Source organism: Strigops habroptila, chromosome 8, assembly GCF_004027225.2.
Source record: "Strigops habroptila isolate Jane chromosome 8, bStrHab1.2.pri, whole genome shotgun sequence".
NCBI lineage: Eukaryota > Metazoa > Chordata > Aves > Psittaciformes > Psittacidae > Strigops > Strigops habroptila.
In genome coordinates this window covers 60,373,041-60,381,569 of record NC_044284.2, presented here as the reverse complement: position 1 = coordinate 60,381,569, position 8,529 = coordinate 60,373,041, and positions in this window count along the sequence as shown.

Below are 8,529 nucleotides of genomic sequence, written 5' to 3'. Positions count from 1 at the left end.
ACCGTCCAAGGCTAGATGTGCTGAGGGATTTTTGCCTTTTTTAAAGTCTTTTTAAAGTAGGTTCTTCATTAATCTGCCTTAAGCTGCTTAAAATAATCATTGGCTGTATCAGGAGCCAAGGGTTTAAAAACAAAACTCAGACTGCAGGATTTGGGAAGGATGTGACTTGGATGTATTGAGTGTCCGGAGCTGGCATTACTGCTTGACAGCCTAGAGAAGATAATGTCTCTGCATTCTCTGTGTATTCGGGGCTCAGCAGCACCAGTTTGGGTTCCTGAGGAAAATTAGGGGTTTTCTTCCATTTTGTGATTTTACTGCCTTCTGCTGGTCAAAGATGATGAGACTGAGTTTAATTTTTTATCATCGGTACATGATTTAGCACATCATCTAAAATGAAGCTTCAGTGCAAATACTAACAAGAGATATTTCATGTATTTTATCTTATGGAATCTCATGGATATAATGTATTTCATGTAGCAGGGTCAATCAGCAAAGAGGATTGTAGCTATTAATGTGCAAAGTAGACAACACCTTGGTTCAAAGGTCTAGCTATTGGCTTGAAGTGTGGATGTAGCAGATCACCTTTCTAATCCTTCACCTGCCTTTCTGCTTGCCCTTGCCAACAGCACTTCATTTCTGTGTTCCTATAAGTTAGTGATCACAATCTTAATCCGTTTTGTGGAGCCTCCAGACTCTAGCAGCAAACATTGCTATAGCAGAGGTATAACACTACCATGATGAAATTTAAAACCCTGTAAATAATGGTCACAAGTAGTTACTGTTCCTTTTCAGAACTGGAGAGGTAATACACAGAAAGTGGTACCCACACCACGTATGTCTTTATATTCCAAGTAAAGATCAAGATTTAAAACTAAACCCCATGTTGCTGTTTGTACTAAACTCATGGAAGACTCTGGCCCCACAACAGTGGGTAATCTGTCAGCGCAGAAGGAAACGGGCCTCCTGCCTTCAGAATTTTATTACCTATTTTAAGAATTATAGTTCTTTAAAGTTTTATCTTTGCTTTTGTTCTCAAAGACAGAGACGAATGTGCTTGTCTTTTTGTGTATGGTCTCCAATATTGAGAGCTGAGAAGCTAACGTGGTTTGGCTAAATGTTGAACAAAGAATTATTCAGTTGATCAAATGAAATTGCTATTCCCTTGCCTGAAATTAGTTGCCTGCACCTTCCTGCTCTGAAATTTAATAACCATGCCCCAATTTGATAGGCCACACAATGTGCCATCTGGATATACATTGTAAATCCCTCGGGCAATCAGGTTATGAGAACGAAGATATTTATTTCCTGCTTTTTGCATCAGTCAGATCATGCAAAACAAAGCTTTGATTGCAAAATAATTACTCAGGCAACCATACGTAAGTATCTATAAAGAGAGTGTTTTCTTCACATCCACTAATTCCTGTTTTTGTAGGAGTGGGAGAGAACATATTGCAGTCAACAAACTTCTAATAAATGCCACAAACTTCTAATAAAATGCCACTTTCAGCATTTTAATGGCAGAAAGGCCATGCAAGCCATCTTTGAGCTCTAGTTGTGCTAAATTAATACAGTACTAGTAAGGAAATATTTAAAATTAATGGAAAATATAATTTGTCTTTGCTTTTTTTTAACAGGTAAACCCAGTGGGTAACACCAAGTGGCAATAAGACTAAAAATTAGAGAAGATGCTCTCTGCTTTATGGATCTTGGAGATACCACAGTTACACAACATTTCCCAACCAAATACTGCTGAATGGTAAGATAACCCTGCCCATGGCAGGAGGATTGGAACTAGATGATCTTAAGGTCCTTTCCAACCCAAACCATTCTGTGATTCTATGATTCTGTAACACTGAATTGGGCAGTCAAGGGAATGAAGCTTCTCCTGTATCTGCCAGTAGCCTCCTAGATCTGGGAAGTCATCTAAGAGTTCATCAATGACCTGCAATATGTCTAGAAAAGCCTGTTAAACAATTGGTGGACAGTGTGTGCTTTCCAAAACACCCATTTGCCTGTGGTCTAAACAGAGCAGACCTTGGGTCAAGGAGCTATAGACAAAGGAATTTTTCCTCATTTATTTTTAGTTTCATTTCCTAGGGAAGTAAAGCCATCTGTGTGACCTGTCTCCCTCTGGAAAGTTTTGAAACCACTCTGCAGTTTAATCAAGTTCGCAGAGCCTCAGAGATACTAAACACATCCAGTTTTTGTGGAAATAGCTGCTCAGGTAAAAAGAGACCCTGGGTCAGGATACAGGAGAACACTGTAATCCAGGCTGTGTTAATTCTGCTGCTCACAAAATTCCTTGTTAAAATAAGTTACAACATGATTGCTCCCACCCATTTAAGAACAGAAAAGCTCAGCTGTGCTTGTGGAAGGGTTGCTTGTGCTTAGCAACACTACTGGAAATAGCATGGTTGGAGAAATGATACTGAGCTTTATAAAGATGGGAAGCATTATTGATTAAAAACTTAAAGCCGTGACAACTATTTTGTCTCTGAAGCAAACCCATTACTCCAGAACGTCATAAGTCTCACAAAGAAGTTGGGATCTTCAAGGTTAATAGTTAATGCATGCACACTGTAAAGCAACAAAGGATTGCGTAGGCTTGAAGGATCCTTCCAGGGAACAAAGGATTCTCCCAAGCTGCTTCCTGAGATGTTGCCACCTGCATGCACAGACTCTGACTGTGCTGTCTGATGAGGGTGGCCCCGAGGTCCTTTTCCAGACGAGACTCACCTGTCTACCAAGGTGTGAATCTGCTCACACGTGCCTGGTGTGTTGATCTGCCTGGGGAAGCTGCTGTGGCAGTGATTTGTGAACCATCCTTTCAGGCAGCAATGCAGGATGCAAGGGACAGAATGAGCATAACCCCTCACCAGATTGCTGTTGAGGAGTTTGTCTCCACCAGTTTAGCCAGCATGATTCTGCTTGTACCACTCACTCCATCCAAAACCAGATTTTCTTACTCTGTCCCAGGATCAGGCTAGGAAAGAGGAGGCTCCAGTAGGATACCTGTAAGAATCTGAACCAAGGTTACCCCTAATTTAAGATCTTAGTTAAATATCTGGAAGAGAAAATACGTAGCACGTTAGTGGCATTTACAGAGTATTAACCTGGGAGAGATTGAAATTCAGCTGCATTCAGGGCAGAAACATAAACTGCCTGAAAATGATAAACATGGGCAGAAATTAATGGAAGCTCAGTTGGGAAGTCCTTCTCTGAGGAGATTCATGTTCATGAACCCATCTATTAGAATGAAGAAATCTGGAAGTAATAATGCCAGGAGACAAGGAATAAAGGCAAAAATGAAGCAGACATCAAATGGTGCCACATGAAGAAAGGTGCAGAAAGGTTTGTGCAGCTGAGGATTTCAGTTTCTATTTTTGCTCCAAAAGGAACTTTTTCTGCTGTAGAAGCATGAGTCTGGCCACCTTTTCTGCCCCAGTGTCTGCTGGTCTACCCAGCCACTCCACCTGAAAGAGTGGAGGTAAGGCCAAGAGAAGGGAGGAACCAGAAACTACTTCTGCTTCCCCCATCTTCAAATAGCACCAATGCCTGGAAGTGCTGTACTTCTCCCTGGAAGAGGAAGCATGATCCTGCTGGGGGTCAGGCTCTCAGGCTGGGAGGTTCTGCTCAAGGCAGAATGCTTTACACACAGCATTTCTGCTTCATGCAGTAGTTGATATGATTTGATTTGGTATCCAGAACTACAAAACATCTCCCTTCCTTGCTGTGAGGTTCCCTTGTGATCTTCTGATGCCTGGGATGAAGAACACCATTCCCTGTAAAACTGGTCTATGAAACACTGTACTTGGGGCACCTTGGCTCTGCTTCCAGCTCTGCTGGTAGTAGCTTTTGCCATGCCTGGCTTGAGCCATCTATAAGAGAAATAACATGAACGTGAGGGATGTAGTGAAGGCTGCAGGCGCTCGGAGAGTCATTACTCCTTTTTTTCTCTCCTAGTATGTCATTCTCCAAGCAGAATGTGGGCACTGATCAAGTGGCTTCTCCTTCTTGCTTCTTCACTTTTGCCATACATGTTTCAAGAAGATGATTATGCTTGTACAGTTTACGTTACACAGATGTAGTTCCTTATCGTTAACTAAATTACTTGCAGAGAGAGGCAGAGATTTGGCCCTTAATGAATTTAATTCGTTTCACGTGGCTGCCGGTAGATGGCTCTCTGAATTTGCAGTCCCTTATTTACTACATTGTTTATTGAATGATGTTGGACACATTTTCAGTGGAAAATGTTTCCAACGTGTTTGCTTGGAGGAAGTTTACGTAAGAACAAGGAAGCAATGGACTGAGTAAATAGACTGTTACCAAACAAGACACAGGATTGGTTTGCTTTTTGCAAAATGGTTTTGGGCTACAATCCAAAAGGTTTTTCTTCTGGAGGACTTGACCTAATAATTATCAGGCTCAATGAGTTACATCTGTGTTTGCAGGATGCATTTACCACATCTGATTATAAGAAAGTTAAATTAATTCACAATAAAAAACATTTTAGTCCTGTGTTTGAAAGGATCCATGTGGTTTATGGCCAGGTATCCTGGTGAGTTGATTGAAATGCTGCTTCATTCACACCCCTTCAGTGTGAGACATGTTGTTTCACATGTATGTGTGTGTCAGTAGAGCACTGTGTCCAGGCCATGAACTTTAGGTAGGTGCTTCACCCAAATACAGCTCGCAGAGACAGACTCAACTGTTCATTCCTCACCTCTTTATTACATGGTTTATCAGAGAAGATGAAAAGGTGATTTTCAACATGGTAAATTGCTGGGCTTTTCCCTCAGCCCCCAAATCAGCAGGGTAACTAGAAGGGAAATTCAACAGCTATGGTGAAGACTCATCACCCTCAACTCCCACTTCAGTATATGCTCAGCCTTCATCTTAGTGGAGCACTAATGCACCCATCATAGGTGAGGATCACCCCTGAGCTTCTGAGAGACCACTCACCCAGAGCAGCAGATGCAGATCAATGACAGCTGCATAAATGGGTTAACTCCTTTTTGGAGGCAGTGATGTCTTCCAAAGGCTGACGCATTCTACCATTGGAATCCGACGTATAACAAGTGAGGTTCCTAATTTGCTTTCTATAACATGATAAACGATTGCAAAGTGTTAATGCAGAGTAACTGTTCAGTATCTTCATAACGCAGATAAAGTTCCAGGTTTTAAATTGGTTACTAGAAATATGTAGCCTCTGTCCAAACATTAATTTAAGTTGGGCTGTATGGAGGCATCAATTGCAGTGTACACAGTCCCTCCACTGAAGTTAGTCTTGATTTACCTTCACCCTCATTGTGAGATACCAGTCGCCCTTGAGGACAATACACAGGCACAAACAACTTTATGAAAAACAAGCAGCCCAACACTCTAAATACATCATCATTTACATACAATTTCACCCTAATTTGAAAGAAAACACTTCCTTTTTCTACTGCAGGTAATATTTGCCACACAACAGTTGGTTTTGAATCATAGGAAGGTGCTAGTTCCTAAAGAAATGCCTGGACAAATATTTTGTTGCAGACTGAAATGCCATGTAATAGGTCTCCGCATCCAATTGGTCCCATTCTCCTCTTTGCAAAGCAAGAGTTTGTTTCTTCAAACAAAACATTTCTTTCACGTAACTAACTTTAAAGATGAGAAGACAAGAGGCAGGAAGGTTATGGGACCCACAGTGCCTGTCCGTGGCAGCACTCACCTTACTGCTCGGACTAACGCAGCGACACCTCAGCATCGATCATACTGACGTGACAGCAATATGGAGGCAGGATTTGTTAATACCGTGAATTTTAATGTCTGGCATTAATGGATTTACAATGGTAAAAGGCTGCTTTTTTTCCCCTGCTCATATTCCTTCACTTTTTCATTGGCATTTTTGGTTAATGCTCCACGTGCTGCAAAATTTAGAGTCAATCTACAGAAGCTCTTGGTGCTCTTTCCAAGGTCATGTGTACATTTCTACTAACCTTGGTCATCTCTTACTGTTTAAAGTCATTGCCACTGACTTTGTAGACTTTTGCTGGGCTGTTAATATCTGAAAAATAATGAGGAATCTTTGTTGTTTTTCTGAAATTCACTTGTTGATGTTGACCCATAAATGAATTGGAGGATTGTGTTCATATTTGACCAGTTATATGGAGAAAACCTGTTTATCTGCAAAGCAGTACCCTCCCACTGAGAGCACATAATATATGCTGTATTTGATAGAGATATATTTTAGATTTTGTGTCTTTGAATTGAAAATACATATATTTTTTACTTTTGTACATAAATGTTCCATATTAATAGGGTAGATTTAGACTTTTGTGGGTTTTTCCATCTCTGTTCATACTTCTGTACAAGCTACTTCAAGAAGATGAGTAACAAATGATTTATAAAGAGGTGGGTTCCTGTCCCCTGCTTCATTTTAGCTTTGTAGCCTTCTGCAGTGATGATCTGTGATTAGTGCAAAGGCCCTTCACTCTCAAAGAGAGACTATTCACTGGTTAAATCTTGGTTGCTCCCAGTTACTGTCCTGCTCTGTCGGTGAGGCTGTGGCCTCTCTGGTAGGGGTGGCAGAGCAGGATGTGTGTCCCCACCTCAGCCAGCAGTTTCAAGCCCTGGTCTCCACACACATTCCTTCCTGGCAGTTTCGGATGTCAGAGCACATCTGTCAGGAGCAGCTGAGGTGCAGGCACGTCTCATCTGACTGCCCTTCCGTCGGTCGCCTCCGGCATGGAAGTAGGTGGACAGTCACTCTAAGCTGCAGAACAGTCCTTGAAGAGCAGGGCACTGACAGATGAGCAAAGGCGACATCAAAACTCAGAACTAGTTGCCTCAAGCCCTTGTGCTGTGGATGTTGGAACTTTAGGAAGCAGCTGACCCACAGCTCAGATGCCAGAGCAGAGGGAAGTGGGCAGTAGGAGTGGTGGGAGCTGTTTCAAGCTCAGCCATTCTTGCTCATCAGACAGGGACCTACAATCACCCATGTCATGACTACTTTTTGAAGTGTACCCTTGGTCTTCAGACAGCCCACACTGACAAATCAATCGTAGAAGGCTGTTAAATAAGCTATACATCAATTTGCAGGATGATACCGAGCTGACTTTACATGGCCTGCAATTTCATCAAGTTCTTCTGTTTGTGGTAGTAACTCACCAGAGGAGAAAACAAAACCTGAAATCCAAGAGGTCTCTTGATTGACCTTAGATGCACTGTGCTCTGTGTGTTGAGGCTTCAGGGCCAGGCTGCCCTTTGCACCTTCTGCCAGTGATAAGAATTTCCCTTCTCAGAAATGCAGGATTCCCAGTTTCGGTATCAAAGAGTTAGGCAGTGCCATTTTCCCTTAAGGCAGGACTACATTAGCCCTCCTGCATCTCAGGTTGATGTCGTTTTAGAAAGGCAATTCCATGTGGGATGGAAAGGGGAGACATTTCTGCTGGTCCTTCATGCTTAGGTCTATTCTTGTAAGCACACGCTTTATGTATGAGGATTTGCTCATTGAATCCCAGACTGGTTTGTGTTGGAAGGGACCTTAAAGCTCATCCGGTTCCAACCCCCTGCCACGGGCAGGGGCACCTTCTGCTAGAGCAGGTTGCTCCAAGCCCCTGTGTCCAACCTGGCCTTGAACACTGCCAGGGATGGGGCAGCCACAATTTACATGGATGTGAGAAGGTAAACAGCTTATCCTGTCCATTCTGTGTGATGGACTTATCCTCTGTGCAATTCTACATGCAGGGAGTAACTCAAGAGCAGAAGTCTTTGTCTCAGCAGAGGTTTGTGGGATATTTTCTCCCCTCCCCCTGGAGAAGAGCAGCCCTTTCTCAATACTGTACAATAGGTCTTTGCTTTGCAGCATCTCCATCTGTGTGCACGTGCGTGCATCAGTGTAACGCATGACAGCACATTTCTGTAGCGGGCCACAATCTTACCCACATGGGATTCGATTTATGTATGCACCGAGTCTGATTAACTCCAGTGGGATCACTCACATACGTATATATTTGCAGATTTTGGGGCCCCTGTGTAAACATACACAAACAGAAGAGCAGAATAATTCCGTGCAGCTGGAAATCGACGGCTTCTGCTAGTGGAAAAACTGGTGTACTCAGATTGCAGTCGCAATGTGCTAGAAACATTCACACAATGCAAACAGATGGAATCGGATGAATTAACACACGCTACTTTTGGACACTTCTGGGTTACTATTAATAGTTCTCTGGTTTAGATTAATGCACGGCATATGTCATGTAACATCGACTTTGAATTATCTGCTAGAATGTGTCCCAGGCTCAAGCTTGGTTTTGAAGTCCCAAAATAGTTTTTTTTAACTCCCTGCCCTCTTCTTCCCGTTAGGATGACCTTAAATACAACACGTTTGTGGAGAGACTGGTGGCAAGGACTTGTTTGGAGGGAGAGATGGTAATTTTGCTATTCCGGCTATGTTCTGAATCACTGTTGGGGATGTTTTTTAGCTTTTCTGAAGGAAAAATTGCTACCATCTGGGGGACAACAGATGCAGAGCCTAGTCTTGTC